This window comes from Furipterus horrens, unplaced genomic scaffold (genome assembly GCF_987537825.1).
Source record: "Furipterus horrens unplaced genomic scaffold, mFurHor1.1.pri manual_scaffold_5, whole genome shotgun sequence".
Taxonomy (NCBI): domain Eukaryota; kingdom Metazoa; phylum Chordata; class Mammalia; order Chiroptera; family Furipteridae; genus Furipterus; species Furipterus horrens.
Genome location: NW_028327175.1, coordinates 75,877,846 through 75,896,703, shown reverse-complemented (window position 1 = coordinate 75,896,703; position 18,858 = coordinate 75,877,846). Strand labels below are relative to the sequence as shown.

At 35.9% G+C, this 18,858-nt stretch overlaps 1 non-coding gene and 1 pseudogene across 1 annotated transcript; both read right to left on the bottom strand.

Annotated features, from left to right (window-relative positions):
* The window catches only part of LOC150008800 (EKC/KEOPS complex subunit GON7 pseudogene), a 152,053-nt pseudogene that overhangs the window by 71,269 nt on the left and 61,926 nt on the right, over positions 1–18,858 (bottom strand).
* LOC150008801 (U6 spliceosomal RNA) lies at positions 12,974–13,080 on the bottom strand. The gene has a single exon (XR_016511440.1). It is a non-coding gene; the product is annotated as a U6 spliceosomal RNA (small nuclear RNA).

The window sequence follows — 18,858 nt, the reverse complement described above, 5'->3', positions numbered from 1 at the left end:
CCCCGCCCTGCCCACCAATATGCTATAGGCCTAACCACTGGTACCTTAGAGTGTGGCCTTATTTGGAGACATGGTCTTTCTAGAGATAATACAGTTAAAATGTGGCCATTAGGGTGAGCCCTAATCCAATATAAGTGGTGTCCTTATAAAACAGGGAAACTTGGAGAGAGGACCATGTGAAGACAGAGGGAAAAGACAGCCATCTACTAGCTGAAAAGAGAGGCCAGAAATAGATCTTTCCCTTATAGCCATCAGAAAGAACTAACTTTGGAGACACCTTGATTTAAGACCTCTAGCCTCCAAAACTTTAAGACAAAAAAATTCTATTATTTAAGGCACCCATTTTGCAGTACTTTGTAATGGCAGCCCTGGGCAACTAATACATACATTGAATGAATAAATATATAAATGTGTTAAACAAAACAGGGTAACAGAGTACTGCAATAGTCTATGAGGTGGATATGGTCCTCAAAGCCAGATGCTACAGATGGTGTGGTGGCATGAGACACAAAAATGTCCTTGGGACATGGCAATTGGGAGTTTTGTTTCTTAATGTTTTCAGTAAAACTAGTCTTAGTGGACCAGGGAAGGTAGAAACCTGATTATATGGTGATGATAGGTTCAAAGAGAAGACAGTGAGAGGAGGATATGAACTCTTAGAGAGTTTGAAAATTATAGAAAAGGAAGATGAATTTATAGCTTATGAAGGATTTTTCTGTAGAATGAAGAACTAAGTCTGTGTGATGAAAAGAAGAAGCTGAAACTAGGAAAGGTTGACAATACAATAATATGTAATTAGACTGCCTTTCCCCCAAATTACCTCTCTGCTTAGGCATAAACCACAGCACTAATGACAGCTTCCACTTTCATCACTGTAAGGCAGCCAACTCTTCTCCCTGACACATCTATAAAATTTTCCTATTTCTATCAGCTCTCAGACAACCCTTGCAACTATCTCTATTAATATACAAGTTAATAGGGGAGAGGGCATCTTTACCTTGGTCCTTGTGCTCCTCTTACCCTCCACCCACTCTTTCTCCAAAAGGTGAGGCTGTGTTCCATTTCTTCAGCACTAGTTCATAAATCAATTCATGTTAACATAGCAACAAACTGGCTATCCATGACTAAAGGCATGGTGGTCTCTGATATAATCACACACAAGCACACAGGCACATGGGAATCTGAACTCTTAGAATCCACCTTCTGGCCCCAAAGAATATAATCTTAAATGATTTTGGAGGAAGGTAATAATTTGGGACTGCTGATATTTAGGATGGGACACTGTCTTAGTCAGCATAGGCTGCTGTAACAAAATACCATAGTTGGGGTGACTTAAACAACTGACATTTATTTCTCACAGTTCTGGAGTCTGGAAAGTTCAAGATCAGGGATTGGCAGATTTGGTTCTTGGTGAGAATTTACTTCCTGTTTTGCAGCTGGATGCCTTCTTCCTATATCCCCACATAGAGAAGAGAGAAAGCTCTCATGTCTCTTCCTCTTCTTCTAAGGACACTAATCCCAGTATGGGGGGCTGCACCCTCATGACCTCATATAAACCTAATCACTTCCCAAAGACCCCCACCTCCTAATATCATCATTAAGAATTAAAACTTTAACATATGAATTTTGAGAAGACAAAAACACTTAGTCCATAATAGACACTTCTATAACCTCTTTTAAATTACTCCCCACCTCTTCTACCTGATCCACAGTGAGTCTCTGTCTTTACTCGGTATTCACTAATTTTCAGATGCATTATCCTGACCTGTCTTTGACATCTCAAAGACAAGTATGAAAGGAGTCAACAGCCAACTAGAGAGGACTCTTGGAGCCAGAAACTCCTGTGGCAAATTTCTAGCTCCACAACTTATTAATCAAACAACCTGGGAAAAATTATGTAGCATTGCTAAGCCTCAATGTCCTCACCTGTAAAATAGCATAATAATAATATCTATATCTAAGGACTCTCATTTTGTTTATTAAACGAAACAATACATATAAAGCATTAGTTTTTGCCTGGCATGGTATTATGTCTTTTATAAATGTTAGCATTCATTGTTATCTATACCTAACATAAACCCTACTTTTAGAAAACCAACCTATAGCTAATCTGCTCCACTGAAGTTAAAATTTTGTTAATGAAGAAATGTCTTTTTTTTCCAATGATTCAAAATAAAACTTCTTAAAATATAATTATATTCCTGGTAAATTTAGGTGAACTGAAAGAGTGAATGACCAATAAATTTGGAGAAGCACATTTTGATTAGGGAGGACACATAGGCAGGGTGGTGCCTATAGAACTACATAAAATAAAAGTATTGGAAAAAAAGGCATCAGATACAAAAGGTAGATTTAACAGCTTGACAATATTACCTGGCTTCCATGTGGGTAAGGTAAACACCGAGGAGAGGTGTGGTTTCTCAGCCAAGTGTGGTGGAACACAGCCCACCTGACCACAGCCATTGGGAGGACAGAAACAGGTAAATGCCTCAGGAAAATTTCACGTCCCAAACTCCAGTGACCAAAACAGCCATTTCCCTCAAATAGACAATGGTGACCCTGCCACAGTCAATCTCTCCTCCTGATATTGAAACACGGGATCTAACTCAGCCTTCTGCAAATCAAGCCACTATGGCAATGTTTGTTCTTAGACAAGTTTTTAAAATCTAGGTTCCATAGATTTTACACACATGTACAGTTACATTTTTCCTGATTTTAAGCAGTACACTAGAGGCCTCAGATTCATGTTTATAGTGCATTTGACCATCTTTGTTTTCAATACAAAAAATAATAATATTGTCTGGGGAATTCAGTGATAAAATTTATTATTAGGCAAGCAATCATTTGGAGCCAAGTGCAGAGCTTGAGTTTTATAGTGTGATTCCCAGTTTTATCATTTATCAACTATGTAACCCTATATAAGTTCGATTAATTCAACCAATATACATTACCTGCCTAATATGCTACTTAGCCTCTCAGAGCCTCAGTTCCCCATCTAAAAATTGGGGTGATGATCCTACTCCTAAAGTTAAGAAAACTACCAAATGCATATATGATTAGGTAACATTCTGAGATAGGAACTTTAGTTGTCTACTTACTTACTTCTAGGGATTTGGTAGCTACCTATGTTAATATCACTTAAAAGAGGCTGGATGAGGGCCTGTTCTCCCCTAAAATATTTAGTTTTCCCACAAATAAGCAGAAAGAAGGCTCCTTGTTTATCACTTAAGAGGAAATATTATATGGCATGACAAAATTTTTTTTTAAAGATTTTACTTATTTAGAGAGAGGGGAAGGGAGGGAGAAAGAGAGGGAGAAATACATCAATGTGCAGTTGCCTTGCACCCGCCCCCAACTGGGGACCTGGCCCACAACCCTGGCATGTGCCCTGACTGGGAATCAAACTGGCAACCCTTTGGTTTGTAGGTGGGTGCTCAATCCACTGAGCCACACCGGCAATGGCTTTTTCTCTTTATACTTTTAAAATATTTGTCTCTATGGCTTTGTTTCCATAGTTTTAAACTCCAGAGTTGAGAATGAGAATACAATTTATTATTATTATTATTATTATTATTATTATTATTATTATTATTATTATTATCTTGGTGGATGAAGGGAAAAAGATTTGTCAGGCTAGATTCCCTTGTGATTAAAGGAGAAATGGTGAGGTTTTAGGGTAGTGGGGAATGTGGACTCAAGCGCAACCACACACTAAGGTCACAGCAGAACAAAGAAACACATGGCTGTGTCATGCCCCTATGTAGATGGAACCCTAAGCCACCTCACAGAAGTTCTATGTGTCCTAAGAGGGATAGAGATAACTCTGTACACATATTGGCCATGTGGACCAAGTTGATGGATGACTTAGGAGTCTGTGTGGATAATTCAGTGACCAGACAGCTTAGTTCCTGACCTGCCAATATTCAAGTACTATGGAAATCTCCCAGGATCTTGATGTGACCTCTAGAAACAAACATCAAAAAAGCATTTGGTTTAAACCTAGTAGGCTGGAAGTTTATACTAGAAAGTAAGTTGATCTGTAGACAATGAGAGGTAGGATAACCACAATGAGACACCACTTCACACCCACTAGAATGGTTATAATAAAAAAGACAGATAATAATGTGTTGGTGAGGATGTGGAGAAACTGGGACCCTCATATATTGCTGATGGGAATGAAAATAGTGTAACCACTTAGGAAAACAGTTCGGCAGTTCCCCAAAAGTTAAATGTAGTTACCATATGGCCCAGAAATTTTATTTCACCGAACAAAAATGAAAACCGATGCACATGAATGTTCAAAAACTTGTACACAAATGTTCAGAGTAGCATCGTCCATAATAGCCAAAATGTGGAAACAACCCAAATGTCTATCAACTGATGAATGAATAAACAAAACATGATATATCCATACAATGAAATAGTATTTGGTTATAAAAAGGAATGAAGTACTAATTCATGCTACAACATGGATGAACATAATGCTAAGTGAAGGAACCCAGAAAACATTCACATATTGTATAATCAGTTTATATGAAATGCCTAAAATAGGCAAATCCTCAGAAACAGAAAGTAAAGCTAGTGGATGCCAGGGTCTGAGGAGAAGGAGAGTAGGGGGTAATCACTATGGGCATGAGATTTCTTTTCAGGGTTATAAACATTTTGTGGAATTAGATAGCAGTGTTGATTGCACAACTTAGTAAATATACTAAAAAACAGCAAATTGTATACTTTAAAAGGTTAATTTTGTGCTATGTAATTACATCTCAATAAAAAGATTTATATTTGCACGTCTCAAAGCCATAAAGCCCTTTTAGATAGACCTCATCACAGCAACTCTAAAAATGGGAGCTATTATTAGAAACTAACTCAAGGCAGGATCCAATCATTGTAGAGGTATCAACAATGCAATTTCACTCTAAATACAAGCTGGTAGTCATCTTGAGACAAATTAATATTCTCTTGGTCTCTACTCTAGAAATCTGCAGAAACATTTTACCATATGTGGGCTCCTAATCTAGGAAAGGAAGCTGCTTTTCTCCCCTCTAACCAACCTCTTGCTGATTGGTTTTTGAAGATTCAGTCCCAACAGCAGTGGTAAAAGAAATTTAATCTAACTCATCCAAACTTCACACATTTTCATGACTGAAATCCTTTCTGTGCAGATACCCAAAGACTGTCCTAGGAAGGAAAATATTTCCACTTCAAAGTCTTCTGATACTATCATATGGGTAAGAGAGTGGGAAGCTTAGAGCAGAACTGTGTGATTTAAAGGATTTAGATGTGTTAAAGGGGCTAAGAGAGCAAGAGTAGACAAATGAAAGCAGTAAACTAAGAGTCAGAATAGCACAGCTGACATATGCAGCTCAAGCAGGGATTAGGGAGGAAAGAAATGTTCTTGAAAATATCCTTCCAAGTTCAAAAACAAACTTCAGTTCTTCTAAACAGTGAGAAAAGCTTAAAATAAAAAGACTTAGCATAACTCTGAGATGAGGTGTTTTTTTCTTTTTTCTTCTCGTGACTGTTAAATGCATAGTGTCTTTATGATGAGAATAATGTTATTACCCTGGAGGGTGTTCCATTATGATGCATAATAGCTCATAATTTAGTTAAGAGCAAAAGTTCTTAAGAGTGTGACTTATATCTGAAGAAATAAAAAGGACCTTGCAAAGAATAGAAGTAGGTAACATTATTATGGAGCATTGACATAGCAATTTGCTTGCAAATGATTTTAAAAACTACTGTTAATAATACACCTTATATAGAACTCTCAACAAAGTACCTTGTGTAATCAAATTAACACAAGGCAATGAAAAGAAGAGAACCTATAGCATTACCAATGATGACTACAATTAATACAACTACATAAAACAATCCAATGGGACCATTGGACAGCCCTGGGAAATGAAACAGTCACTTAGTGTGGTTGTGTAATAGAGTAATATAATGGAAGACAATAGTATTTCCTAAGTTAAGAAACTAGTGAAAAGACTGGAAACTCAAAAAGAGAGGTTCATTTGTGCACTTGACTTGGGAACAATGTTCTTTTCTTTGCCTCTGACAAATCATAGCTCACTCACACACACAAACCCCATGTCCAAAATGACAAGCCACAGGAACACCAATGTCACTATTGTCAGAGCTACTGGAAATCTGCACCTGAATAAAGAAGTCAAAGTTATTGCTATCAAAGAGCACGATGATTATATAGAATAATGTCTGCAATAAGAAGTTGAAAGAAATTGTGATACACACATGCACACACACCACTCACATTTAAACGCTGCCCATGCAATGATGGACCTAGAGGGTATTATGCGCAGTGAAATAAGTCAGTCAGAAAAAGGCAGATACCACACTTACATGTGGCAAAATAAATTGAAACAGGCTCATAGATACAGAGAGCAAACTGGTGGTTGCCAGAGGGGTAGGAGTTGGGTGAAAGAGGCCAAGGGATGAAGAAGTACAAACTGCCAGTTACAAAATAGCCACAGGGATGTAAAATATGGCATAAGTACTATAGTCAATCATACAGCAATAACTATGTATGGTGCCAGGTGGGTACTAGAAATATCAGGGGGAACACTTTGTAAAGTATATGATTGTCTAACTACTATGTTACACACTTGAAACCAGTACAAAGTAATATTAAAATAATATTTTTAAATGTTAAAAAGATGATAAATTTTTTTAAAAAATAAGTGCTGCCCATGGGTAAAGGGTGACACAATAATATCCCATTGTATAGTCCCAATTAGTGCATACTAGTTCCTACCAATGACCTAGAGGCTAGATTTCATATATCTATGCAATGAGTGAATCGGGCCCCCAACCGTAGTTACACACCTTGAGAAATCAAGAACATAAAGAAATGTTTCTGAAGAAAACCTTCAACTGAGGCCATTATCCACCTAATTCAATCCCTTGAGTTCTCCCACCACTGCCCAGATCAGTGATAGATGATAACCTTCCCTGGTGAGACTCCTTGCTTCACATAGCATCCTCAATTGAATTGCTAATGGAAAGAAGCCTCTTAGCTTGTCATATCTATCAAAAACTGTCTGCAATTTACCCATAACCTAATCCTCAGCCTTTCCTGTCTTTTAAAAAATAGATAAATCTGCATTCAACCCATTCAACCAGAAGTAGTGAGCAAGACTAGGCAGTGATAGAAATGTTTGAATCCCCATAGCAACAATGCTTGGAGCCCTCAAAAGGATAGGTGCTAAAGGACTTATCTGGGAACCAGAGTCATATTTTAAGAATGCACTAGACTTCATCAAAGAATTCCACTGGGAAAACATAAGGAGGGTCCTTCCCAATCATGCCTGTGAGGGAGTCTCAGAAAAGCTAGGAGGCTGATTTATCCATGGCCTTAAAACCAGACTGGTACCCAAGCATCAGGCTCCTGCCAGCTCATGAGGACAACCATCAAACATGAGCTAATATACAAGCTGTCTCTCAGGACTATCTCCTGCAACCCCACACTTTTTGTTTAATTCCAGTCTCTTTTGCTGTGATGAAGTCTTCCCAGCTCTAAATTATTGGCTTCATAATTCCAATTACAGTCCTTCCTTTATGTCCTTCAGATTTGCCACTTACCTTAGTGGGGTGGTCTTCTAGACTATATAAGAGCCTGCAACCCAGACTCCTAGTCAACACTACACTCATGAATACAAGCAGCTTCTTTTGTCTTGATCTTGTCCTGGCTACTCTGTCAGTGTTTATCTCAGTCATCACTGACTCCTTCATAAGGTCAGAGAATATTTTTAAAAATATAAGGAAGAAAATTTCAAAGGGAAATTGAAGAGCAGCAAAATGAGAACAAATAGATTTGATGACCAAGAGCCCATTAGGTGACCAAAGCATGATGGAGTGAGTAGGCAGTGAGGAAGTAGACAAAGTACACACTAGGTTTTGTTTTGTTTTGTTTTGTTTAACTTGGAGTTTATTTTTATTTTTTATTTTTTTTTATTTTTATTTTTTGGTTTTTCAATTACAGTTGTCCCCTTTTCCCCCAATTTCTCTCCCCCACCCAACCCACCACCTCTCCCACAATCATATCCCTCCCCGTTGTCCATGTCCATGAGTCATTTATACAGGTTCTTTGACTAAATTCTTCCCTTACTTATCCTCCTTCTCTTCCTCTCCCCTCCCCCCTATTGACTGCTATTCTGCTCTTTGTTCTATTTAGTTCCTTTGTTTGTGTTGTTCTTTAGTTTCCTGTATTAGGTGATATCATCTGGTATTTTTCTTTCTTTGCCTGGCTTATTTCACTAAGCATAATTCTCTCTAGTTCCATCCATGTTTTTGCAAATGGCAGGAGTTCCTTCTTTCTCTCTGCTACATAGTATTCCATTGTGTAGATGTACCACAGTTTTTTGATCCACTCATCTACAGATGGGCACTTAGGTTGTTTCCAGCACTTAGCTATTGTAAACAGTGCTGCAATGAACACAGGGGTGCATAAGTTCTTTTGAATTGGTGTTTCAAGATTCTTCGGGTATAATCCTAGTAGTGGAGTTGCTGGTTCAAAAGGCAGTTCCATTTTTAATCTTTTGAGGTAATTCCATACTGTTCTCCATAGTGGCTGCACCAGTCTGCATTCCCACCAACAGTGCAATAGGGTTCCCATTTCTCCACATCCTCGCCAGCACTTGTTTGTTGATTTGTTGATGATGGCCATTCTGACTGGTGTAAAATGGTACCTTGTTGTGGTTTTTATTTGCATCTCTCTGATGGCTAATGATGTTGAGCATTTTTCCATGTGTCTATGGACCTTCTGTATGTCCTCTTTGGAGAAGTGTTTGTTCAGGTCCTTTGCCCATTTTTTAATTGGGTTGTTTGTTTTCTTGTTGTTGAGTCGTATAAGCTCTTTATATATTTTGGAAATCAGTCCCCTGTCTGTGATGTCATTGGCAAATATGTTTTCCCATATGGTAGGTTTCCTTTTCATCTTGCTGATGTTTTCTTTTGCTGAGCAGAAACTCTTTAGTTTGTGTAATCCCATTTATTTATTTTTTCCTTTATTTCTCTTGCTTTAGGAGATGTATCCGTGAAGAACTTGTTACATGAGATATCTGATATTTTCTTGCCTATGTCTTCCTCTAGGACTTTTATGGTGTCACGGCTTATATTTAAGTCTTTGATCCATCTTGAGTTTATTCTCGTGTGTGGTGTAAGTTGGTGGTCTAGTTTCATTATTTTGCACGTCCCTGTACAGTTCTCCCAGCACCATTTGTTGAAGAGGCTCTTCTCACTCCATATTATGTTCCTTCCTCCTTTATCAAATATTAGTTGACCATAGAGGCCTGGGTTTATTTCTGGACTCTCTATTCTGTTCCACTGATCTATATGTCTGTTCTTATGCCAGTACCAGACTGTTTTGATCACAGTGGCTTTGTAGTATTGTTTGATATCTGGTGTTGCGATTCCTCCTGCTGTATGCTTCTGTCTCAAGATTGCTTTTGCTATTCGGGGTCTTTTTTGGTTCCATATGAATTTATGGAGTATTTGTTCTAGGTCTGTGAAATATGTCATTGGTATTTTAATAGGGATTGCATTGAATCTGTAAATTGCTTTGGGTAGTATGGCCATTTTGATGATGTTGATTCTTCCCATCCAAGAACATGGTATTTGCTTCCATTTATTTGTATCTTCCTTAATTTCTTTCTTCAATGTTATGTAATTTTCAGAGTACAGGTCTTTTATCTCTTTGGTTAAGTTTACTCCTAGGTACTTTATTTTTCTTGTTGCTATAGTAAATGGTATTTTCTTTTTTGTCTCTGTCTCCGATATTTTATTGTTGGTGTACAGAATGCCTTAGATTTCTGTATAATTATTTTGTACCCTGCTATTTTGCCAAATTCACTTATTATATTGAGTAGTCTTTTAGTGGAGTTTATAGGATTTTCTAGGTATACTATCATGTCATCTGCATATAATGAAAGTTTTACTTCCTCTTTCCCAATTTGGATGCCTTTTATTTCTCTTTCTTGTCATATTGCTGTGGCTAGGACTTCCAATACTATGTTGAATAGGAGTGGAGAGAGTGGACAACCTTGTCTAGTTCCTGAATTCAGGGGGAATGCTTTTAGTTTTTGTCCATTGAGTATGATGTTGGCCTCAGGCTTCTCATATATAGCCTTAATTATGTTAAGGTATGCTCCCTCTATTCCCATTTTGCTGAGTGTTTTCATCATAAATGGGTGTTGTACTTTATCAAATGCTTTTTCTGCATCTATTGATATGATCATGTGATTTTTGTCTTTCATTTTGTTTAGGTGATGTATTATATTTATTGATTTGCGAATATTAAACCATCCTTGCATCCCTGGAATGAACCCCACTTGATCATGATGTATGATCTTTTTGATGTATTGCTGGATCCTGTTTGCCAATATTTTATTGAGGATTTTAGCATCGATGTTCATCAGTGATATTGGCCTGTAGTTTTCTTTCTTTGTTGTGTCTTGACCTGGTTTGGGGATTAGGATAATACTGGCTTCATAGAAAGAGTTTGGGATTTTCCCCTCTTCTTGGATTTTTCGGAACAGTTTGAGGAGGATAGGAGTTGGTTCTTCCCTGAATGTTTTGTAGAATTCGCCTGTGAAGCCATCCAGTCCAGGGCTTTTGTGTGCAGGAAGATTTTAGATTACTGTTTCAATTTCCTTCTTTGTTATTGGTCTGTTGAGACTTTCGACTTCTTGATTCAGTTTTGGAAGGTTGTATGTTTCTAGAAGTTTGTCCATTTGTTCTAGATTGTCAAATTTCTTGCCATACAGTTGTCTGTAGTAATTTCTAACTATCATTTGTATTTCTGTGATATCAGTCGTGATTTCTCCTCTTTCATTTCTGATTTTGTTTATTTGGGTCTTCTCTCTTTTTTTCTTGATTAGACTGGCTAGAGGCTTGTCGATTTTGTTTATTTTTTCGAAGAACCAGCTCCTAGTTTTGTTGATCTTTTGGATTGTTTGTTTAGTCTCTATGTCATTTAGTTCTGCTCTGATCTTGATGATTTTGTTCCTTCTTCTTGCCCTAGGCTTTGTTTGTTGTTGTTGTTCTAGTTCTTGTAGCATTATGGTTAGGTTTTTTATTTGAGATTCTTCTATCCTTTTCAGATATGCCTGTATTGCTAAGAACTTCCCTCTCAGGGCTGCTTTTGCTGTGTCCCACAGGTTTGGGGCTGTTGTGTGCTCATTATCATTAGTTTCTATAAATTTCTTGATTTCTTTTTTTGATGTCATTGTTAATCCATTCATTATTTAATAGCATGTTATTCAATCTCCATGAGTTTGGGTGTCTTTGATTTTTTTCTGTGAGGTTGATTTTTAGTTTCAAGGCATTGTGGTCTGAAAAGATGCTTGATATGATTTCAATTTTCTTGAATTTGTTGAGGCTTGTTTTGTGTCCTATCATGTGGTCTATCTTTGAAAATGTCCCATGTGCATTTGAAAAGAATGTATATTTTGTTTCTTTGGGGTGGAAAGTTCTATATATATATATATATATATATATATATATATATATATATATATATATATATATCAGTTAGGTCCATGTGGTTTAGTGTGTTGTTCAATGCCTGTATATCCTTGGTGTTTCTTTGCTTTGATAATCTGTCTATTGTTGATAATGGAGTGTTGAAGTCCCCTACTATGAGTGTGTTGTTGTTGATATCCTTCTTGTGGTCTTCTAGTATTTGCTTTATGTATTTGGGTGCTCCTATGTTGGGTGCATATATGTTTATCAAAGTCATATCTTCTTGATGGATTGTTCCTTTAAGTATTATGAAATGTCCTTCTTTGTCTCTTTTAATTGCCCTTGCTTTGAAATCCGTTTTGTCTGATATGAGGACTGCTACCCCGGCTTTTTTTTCCTGTCCGTTTGCTTGGAATATTTTTTTTTATATCCCTTTATTTTCAGTCTGTGTAAATCTTTTGTTTTGAGGTGTGTTTCTTGTAGACAGCAAATATGTGGGTCCTGTTTTCTTATCTATTCCGTTACCCTATGTCTTTTAATGGGAGCATTTAATCCACTTACATTTAAGGTTATTGACGTGTATTTATTTCATTGCCCTTTGTACCTCTGTTCCTCTCCTCTCTTGTTTTTTCCTTCTTTTTTCTTAGAACAGTCCCTTTAGCATCTCTTGCAATGCTGGTTTGGTGGAGATGTATTCTTTTAGTCTTCCTTTGTTTGAGAAACTCCTTATTTCACCTTCTATTTTGAATGAGAGCCTTGCTGGGTAGAGTATTCTTGGTTGTAGGCCTTTGTTTTTCATTGCTTGAAATATTTTTGACCATTCCCTTCTGGCTTGTAATGTTTCTGTTGAGAAATCAGTTGATAGCCTTATCGGAGCTCCCTTGTATGTTATTTGCTGTTTTTCTCTTGCTGCTTTTAGGATTCTCTCTTTGTCTTGAAATGTTGCCATTTTAATTATGATATGCCTTGGAGTGGGTTTTTGGGGGTTCCTCTTCATTGGAACTCTCTGTGCTTCCTGAACTTGCATAACTTTTTCTCTCATCAGGTTCGGAAAATTTTCTGTCACTTTTCTCCTATCAGTTTTTCAATTCCATGCTCCTTTTCTTCTCCCTCTCTAATTCTGATGATCCTGATATTATTTCTTATCATGCTATCCTGTAATTCCCTTATATCTTGTTCATATTTTTTCATTTTGCTGTATTCTGGGAGTTTTTCAATACATTATCTTCTAAATCACTAATCCAATCCTCTGCTTCGTTTAGTCTGCTTTTGACTGATTCTACTGTGTTTTTCAGTTCAGAGATTGAATTCTTCAATTCTTCCTGGTTCTTGTTAACAGTTTCTATGTCTTTTTTTATGCTGGTGTAGTTCTCTGCAAGTTTCCTGTAATATTCTTGGAGCTGCTGGTAACTTCCTTGGAGGTTGTCATAGTTGTTTTTAAGGATGTCGAGTATATTGAGCTTCTTTACCACCATTGTTTTGAATTCCATGTAAAAATATGGAACGCTTCACGAATTTGTGTGTCATCCTTGCGCAGGGGCCATCCTTGTCTTCTCTGTATCGTTCTAATTTTAGTATATGTGCTGCCGAAGCGAGCACTACCCTAGGTTTTCAAAAAGCAAAGACACAGATAGTGTCTTGAAATGGTAGCTGAATTCAAAGAGCAAGGTTTAAAGGGTTACAAAGACTTGAACAGTTTATGCAGGGTTTACCCTTAGAAATGAGAAGGGCCATAATTCTAAGACACACTGAGAAGAAAAAATGGAAAAGAATACAGAGGAATTTTTCCAAGAAAAGGAGAAGTTGAGGGAATTTACATTCATTCATCTTGATATCTTTATAGTGAGAAATAAGTCAGCTTCTAGGAATAAGGGATCAGTAGGAGGGTCAGCATCTGAATGCAACTGCTGATCAAATAAGATGAATAAATAGGCTGCCAATAGCTGAAGGGCCCAGTTATAATGAGAGAGCACAGTACTGTAGTAGATATTTTTCTCAGCAACTTAGAAGACAAATCAGACATAAAGAAATCAGACAGTGCAGTGCACATTGATCCAGTGAGGACTGAGGTATCTGAAGGTTCTGCTAAATGTCTTTGTGAATGGCTAAAGCCTATGAGTGCACACACACACACACACATACAAATGCTGAAATGAGGAATGGACTCAGATAATAGGTAAGGAGATCATGGTAAAGCTGGAGTTCATGGTGAAACAAATTCTAACTTCAGAATGACTAAGGAAGTGAAAGAGGAAGAGAATGAATACCAGGAATTGTAATTGGAGTTATGTAGGTGAAAGGACTATGAAGTCAAAGTGATAAAAAAGGCCTCATAAAGAAAGAAAAACACTTAAAGGTGAGGCCAGAGGGCAAAGGGGAGAAAGGAGGACCAAAGGACTGATATTGAGGAAGACAAGAAAATATCCACATGAAACACATCACCTAGTGTCAATTATTAATACTTTGTCATTTAATAGGGATCTTCAATCCTTAACCTCAACATGATAGGAAGCCCTTGGCAGGGCTGCTGTTGGGGACCCCAAACCTGCAGAGATCCCCTCGTGTTGTGGATGAAATGAAGACTTCCCAGGCAGTTTGTGCTAGGGGACAGAAGGCCAGCAAGTGCCTGACAGACAGATGCCTCAATTGCCTTCCTCTGAGATCTTTTATTGAGTGCAGGAAGCTTAAGAGCACATAGCACACACATAAACCTCATCAATCAATGTTAAACAGTTCTGATTACAGAAAACAGATATTGTTCAGAAATAACAATTGAAGGAACATTGAGAGCTCCCTCAGGTCATGGTGTGTTGGACACAAAAGACTTCAGATGGCCATAAAATAGGGAGGGTAAGTTCATTTTGAGTTAAAGTTAAAACCTCTGCTGCTGGTACAATAAAGTGATCAAGTGAGGTAAAAGAAGAGGGAAAGCTTCAAAGGACATAAAACATTTTCTCACAGCCAGATTCACACCAGGGGCCCACTGGCTATAGCCTCAAGGTATGTATGCACCCAGCTTTCCTGGTTTTCCAGTCAGGTCTTATAGGCTTCATTTTCTTTGCCTAGCCTAAGAGGGGCTCCAAGTCTCAATACTTTCCCAGGGGGACCCCAACAGGTTGCTAGAGAAAATATTGAAAAGAGGAAAACATTCAATAGCCCCAAAGTTAACTAAGTCATCTAGAGCACATTGTCGACAAAGTCCTGTGAGTTAACAATGACAGTCTTCTAACTGATACAGTTCAGGAGCCATGAGTATGAGTATAGTAGTATGGTGCTCAGTCTCTATTGATCTAGAAGAAAACAGGCTACCACAGTATATCTTTATCTCTTCTTTATCTTCTTGAATGTTTCAGAAAATAGGTAAATGCTATTTGGATGACTAACTCAACTTGTTTAATAGTATGTTTGCTTTTGTAAATGTCATGTTAAGTATAGTGTGTTACATCAGATAGAAAAGATGCACAAACCAGATTTTATTTTACGTTCAATATTACTGTGATTTAGAAAGTATGATTGGCAGTTCTGAAGTATGAGAAAAATACTTACCAAGGATTTTAAAGATTACTTCTAAATTCCTGTTATTTATTTCATCTGTTCTTTTGGGTTACACATGTTTATTTTTAACATGGTTATAGTTTTGTCAATTCTTTGATAGTTTTCTCAGGGAAATAGTGAGTTCAATCAATATCCATTCTATTGCTAACAACTGAATTTTTAAACAATCTACTTTTAAAGTTTTGACTGTTGTTCATGAAGAAAGATTCCTTTTTATGCATCCATTAAGATTTGGAGGCAAGGAATAATTATTAAGAAGTGTAACCTATATATTATATTAAAGTTAATAGATATTTGTATTCTATTTTGGAATACATTTTTGCATTCCAGTATCCTTGGAGAATATAACAAAATTCCCCTCCCCAACTTAAGAAAAAGTTAATTCTTAGTTAACTTTTAATTATACTGGCTAATGCTTCTGCTTCATCTATGACAGAGAAACTGACACCAGACTTGCCTCTCTTCATAAACAACTAGGAAACTGCACAAAATATATGAAGCAATTATATGCAGATATTGAATAATAGGTAGCCTCGGACTGTGATTCTTGAAAGAAATGAGGTAAGCCTTGCAATATATCTTGGCTTTCTACCTAAAGCCACTTTTCAAACTGTGGTGCAAGAAGAAGTAACCCAAGCAAGCATGGTGTTCTCACTGAGTTGAGGAAACAGAGAAGGCTTTGTGAAGGCTGATGCAATGAGATTTGTGGGGTAAAAGAAAAGGCTGTGTGCAGAATAATCTCCAAATACCTGAGTAGGTGTCCTCTTGAGTTTTGATTGCTTATCAAGATGTACATGCATTGGGTGAGACTTCCAATGGGTAACCAAAGTCTTAGTAAAGAAAAGCTGCCAGGAAGCAGTAAGTTTACAATTCTCAGATCTCAGATCTGGGAAATGTTCAAATTTTTGCCAGTTAGAATGGAGAGAGCTGGTTGACTACCTATGCCATTCAGTAGAGATCCCAGATGTGGAATTCTTTAGAAATAGGACTAAGATAGCCCCAGAAAAAAAAGCTCTTCTAGATATACTCCGAAAGCTTAAAAACAATTTTCAAAAGAATCAGGATGACCTAAGAGTAGTTTATTTCCCTACAAACTCTTTAAAGGAAGGCAAATATTAACCATATGTTAATCAACATGATATTTTCTATTACCCAATCAAAATTAAGAGACATGTAAAAACAGGAAAATTATGATCATCCATATTCTGGTGAGATAGTAGTCACTAAATGGTTCTTGAAGGGAATCATTTCTACATCATTAGGAGAGCAAGGTTTCTCAAGGATAGCATAGCCAAGAAAAATATGGTAGACCCTCATTATATCACAGTTCACTTATTGCGGCCTCACTGTATCGAGGGATTTTTTAAAAATATTATATTTAATTATTTATCAAGGATTTTTTGCTATATTGCGGAATTTTGTGGTACTGTATACGTATGTTGTTAAAGTTACGTAGGTTTAAGAGTGTAGAATAAATGTAAGGTTCCTACTTTGCGGGGGTGTCTGGAACGTCATACCTGTGATAAGTGAGGGGATACTGTAATCACTAGGTAACTTATCTCTTTGCCTTTAGCCTACAATCAGCTTCATTTGGGGCTGGGTTTTGTTGTTGTTGTTGTTGTTGTTTTGTTTGTTTTTAAGAGTTCTCTGAGAAGAAAAACAACACAGATGGATTCTTATGTGCAAACAAGAAAGACTTGTTCAAACTAGAAAAGAAATTTGGAATAAAATGTTACAATAGATCAGAAAAGAGCAATGACATCTCTATGGTGTATATCTGTTTGAGTGAAATATATTATGTTTTCTATCTTGACATATTTATTGTTTCTTATTTAATTTATTGGAATGGCCACTCTGAATTCTCTTTTCCTATAATGGTGATATGAAAATGGCCCTGCATTCTCCTCTCCCACCCCACCCTCAAAAAAGAAAACAACAGAAAAGGAAGGAAAATAAACATAGATTATAATTTAGAGAAATAAAAACAGAAATTGGGGTAGGAAAATAAATAAATTATAAGCCACTACAATCCCACAAAAAAAAAAAAAAAAGGAGAGAGAGAACTGGATTTTTTAGTAAATAATGCAGCTAGGTGTCTGTTTTGTTCCATAGAGACATAAAAATATCCTGATGGAGCTATCTGGATATAACTTTTGGGTAACACGGTTACATTGACTGCATGATCATTAAGTTATTAAGATTACTAAAGTTACATAGTCTTCTCTTCCAATGTAAATTTATAGCACTGCTTTATAAAATATATTTTAAATGCTTTAAAAATATATTTAAAATTATAACCATATTACTTATCTATAAAAAATAATTGAAGAAAGGAATACTAGGAAGGGTAAGAAGGAAGGAAGGAATGGAAGAGGGAAGGAAAGAAAGAGAAGAAGAGATGAAGGGAGAAAAGGGAGGGAGAGAATACTAAGAACATATTTGGCAAACAATTTGAAAACCCAGATCAAATAAATAATTTTATTAAAAATATGCATTACTAAAACTGATACCTGAATAAGTAAAAAGCCTGCATTATAACAATTAAAGAAATTAAATTAGAAATTTAAAAAACCTACCCATATTTAAGCATCAGATCCAGACAGATTTACATTTTTGTCTTCCAAAAATTTCAAAGAACACATCTTTACCTTAGGTTAGCAGGAGAGGGGAGAGGGAAGAAAATTAAAACTACTTTGAAAAGAATTTTTTTTAAACTTAGGCTAATTATTTTTTAAGTGGGATAAATAAAACAAAAACTATTAGCTATTTAAAGACATTTTATCTTCAAAGACATTACTAAAACATTAAAGCTCATTTTCAACAGAAATAATGAAAAACAACCTAGATTTTTATATTTAGAAAAAATATTGAAAAATAAAGGCAAAATAACCATTCTTGTTACAAATTTTAAAAATTGCTTGCTAGTAGACCTTCAATTTACAAAAAAACTAAAAGAATTTTTCAAACACATATAAGTACAGAAATGCAAAAATAAATAAATAAAAGGTAAAACAATGATAAAAGTAAAAATGAGGGTAAATATAAATAACTATTATTTGTGAAGAAATGAAAATGTTTTATGGGAATTAAAATATATCTAGATTTAAAATGCATGAAAATAAAATAATACAAGAGTCAATAAAGGGTAAATTAGTTAATATATTTTAAGTTTCCAGAATTTTAAGGAAGTGGTAAAATAATATTAGTTTATATCAAAATGAATATGTATGCTATACTCTCTAGGAATTGAAAAAGAACAAATAAACTATATAGAGGAAAACAATAAATAAACAAATATGTTTGATTGATCCAGTAATGGGAAGTAAAATAAGTAAAAAGGAATTCAAAGCAAGGAGGTTAAAGTGATAATTTAACCCAAATATGAACATAATTATATAAGTATAAAGGAATTAAAAACTACCATTAAAAGACTAAGATTATCACTCAAGATTTAAAACTATAATATTTAATTCTAAGTTGCTTCAAGAGACAAATGTAAAATATAAGAACAGAGAAAGGCTGAAAGCATTAGGATGACAAAAGATATACTATGGAAACCTAAACACAAAGTCAAAGGAGTTTTAAGGCAAGAGAAATACTAGAGATCAAAGGAGGATTTTATAATGATAAATGAGGTAGTCCACCATAAAGATATAATAGTCCTAAGTCTGCATACATTCAACAATATAGCTTCAAAATAATCTATTGATATCTTGGCTATCAATAAAAGGCTGACATTGGAGAAAAATATCTACCAGAATAAAGAAGAAATAGTTCTATAAACTTAGTGAATTGAAAAAGCCGATAAAAAAAAATATCAGT